We start from the raw sequence: 2709 nt of genomic DNA, 5'->3' as shown, positions 1-2709 counted from the left end.
CCTTGAACTTTCCCCCTCTCACCTTGAAATCGTGACCCCTTGTAATTGACTCCCCCACTCTTGGTAAAAGCTTGTTGCAATCCACCCTGTCTATACCTCTCATAACTTCGTAGACCTCAATCAGGTCCCCCTTCAACCTCTGTCTTTCCAACGAAAACAATCCTAATCTACTCAACCTTTCTTCATAGCTAGAACCCTCCAGACCACGCAACATCCCGGTGAACCTCCTCTGCACCTTTCTAAAGCATCCACCTCCTTCTGGTTATGTTGCGACCAGAACTGCACGCAGTATTCCAAATGTGGCCTAGCCAAAGTCCTATACATCTGTAACATGACCTACGACTCTTGTATTCAATACCTGGACCAATGAAGGCAAGCATGCTGTATGCCTTCTTGGCCACTCTATCGACCTGCTTTGCCACCTTCAGGGTGCAATGAACCTGCGGCCATACTAGTCTGAAGAATCTCGATCACGTCCATCTCGGAAACTAAGCAGACTCCTGCCTGGTTAGTACTTGGATGGTAGACCGCCTGGGAATACCAGGTGCCGTAGGCTTTTAGGTGCTGGTTTAGCACAGGGCAAAATCGCTGGCTTTGAAAGCAGAACAAGGCAACCAGCAGCATGGTTCAATTCCCGTACCAGCCTCCCCGAAAAGGCGCCGGAATGTGGCGACTAGGGACTTTTCACAGTAACTTAATTTGAAGCCTACTTGAGACAGTAAGCGATTTCCATTTCATTTCATTTCATTTCAATGGAGAGGAACTCCTAGATCTCTCTGTACATCAACTTTCCCCAGGACTCTTCCATTGACCATATAGTCCGCTCTTCAATTAGATCTTCCAAAATGCATCACCTCGCATATGCCTGGATTGAACTCCATCTGCCATTTCTCTGCCCAACTCTCCAATGTAACTATATTCGGCTGTATTCTCTGAAAGTCCTCCTCGCTATCTGCAACTCAACCTATCGTAGTGTCATCTGCAAACTTGCTAATTAGTCCAGCTATACCTTCCTCCAGATCATTTATGTATACCACAAACAACAGTGGTCAGAGCACGTATCCCTGTGGAACACCACTAGTCACCATTCTCCATTTTGAGACACTCCCTTCCACCACTTCTCTCTGTCTCCTGTTGCCCATCCAGTTCCTTATCCATCTAGCTAGTACACCCTGAACCCCATACGACGTCACTTCCTCCACCAACCTGCCATGGGAAATTTTATCAAATGCTTTACTGAAGTCCATGTATATGACATCTACAGCCCTTCCCTCATCAATTAACTTTGTCACTTTCTCAAATAATTCTATTAGGTTTGTAATACATGACCTTCCCTGCACAAAACCACGCTGCCTATCACTGGTAAGTCTATTTTCTTCCAAATGTGAATAGATCCAATCCCTCAGTACATTCTCCAACAGTTTGCCTACCACTAATGACAAGCTCACCTGTCTATAATTCCCTGGATTATCCCTGCTACCCTTCTTAAACAAAGGGAAAGCATGAGCAATTTCCAGTCCTCCGGGACCTCATCCGTGCTCAACGATGCTGCAAAGACATCTGTAAAAGCCTATTTCGTCCCTCGCTTACTTCAGTAAACTGGAATAGATCCCATCCGTTCCTGGGGACTTGTCCACCTTACTGCCTTTTAGAATACCCAAAACGTCCCCCTTCCTTATGCTGACTTGACCTGGAGTAGTTAACCATCCATCCCCAGCCTCAACACGCGTCATGTCCCTCACCTTGGTGAATACAGATGCAAAGTACAACCAGACGTTTTTTGCAGTAACTTCATTTGAAGCCTACTTGTGACAACAAGCGATTTTCATTTTCAAGCAAATTTGACGAAGCCCAAGTCACGACACAATCGGACAGGGTCGAATGGTCCCAAGCGGTGTGAAAACAAAAGTTATTTGGGAGTTTCCAATACCCTTTACACAACGGAAATAATGCGATTTCTTGGGATGAGCGGATGTTATTGAAAATGTGTGTCGTATTATATAGAACACAGAACATAGAACGATACAGCGCAGTACAGGCCCTTCGGCCCTCGATGTTGCACCGACATGGAAAAAAAAACTAAAGGCCATCTAACCTACACTATGCCCTTATCATCCATATGCTTATCCAATAAATTTTTAAATGCCCTCAATGTTGGCGAGTTCACTACTGTTGCAGGTAGGGCATTCCACGGCCTCACCACTCTTTGCGTAAAAAACCCACCTCTGACCTCTGTCCTATATCTATTACCCCTCAATTTAAGGCTATGTCCCCTCGTGTTAGCCACCTCCATCCGCGGGAGAAGGCTCTCGCTGTCCAGGAGTTGATATAGGAGTGTGGTTGCTCCACTGATGGACTTGCTGAAGAACCGTCACAAATGTCAGTGGACAGCGGAGAATCAACAGGCATTTGACGGTCTGAAGGCTGTCTTAACCAATTCTCCTGTGTTGGCTACCTCAAAGTACGCACAACAATTCGAAGTAGCTGTTGACGCGAGTGAGGTGTAGGTGCTGTGCTCTTGCAAGAAGACGGTGAAGGTATTGGATATTTTTCCAAGAAATTGTATAATCACCAGAGGAAGTATTCAACGATTGAGACGGAGACTTTGAGACTTGTGGTGCCTTTGCAACATTTTCACATTTATGTGACCAGCAAGTGGCCTGAAATAATTATATGTATTGATCATAATCCAATGCATTATCACGAATG

General features: G+C 45.4%; 1 pseudogene; it reads left to right on the top strand.

Moving 5' to 3' along the window:
- Positions 1-438: 438 nt before the first annotated feature.
- On the top strand, positions 439-556 carry LOC119960779 (annotated as a pseudogene).
- Positions 557-2709: the final 2153 nt, after the last annotated feature.

The sequence above is a fragment of the Scyliorhinus canicula genome, unplaced genomic scaffold, assembly GCF_902713615.1.
Source record: "Scyliorhinus canicula unplaced genomic scaffold, sScyCan1.1, whole genome shotgun sequence".
In the NCBI taxonomy this organism is placed as follows: domain Eukaryota; kingdom Metazoa; phylum Chordata; class Chondrichthyes; order Carcharhiniformes; family Scyliorhinidae; genus Scyliorhinus; species Scyliorhinus canicula.
The sequence above is the reverse complement of the archived record's forward strand: the minus strand, read 5'-3'. Positions and strand labels throughout refer to the sequence as shown.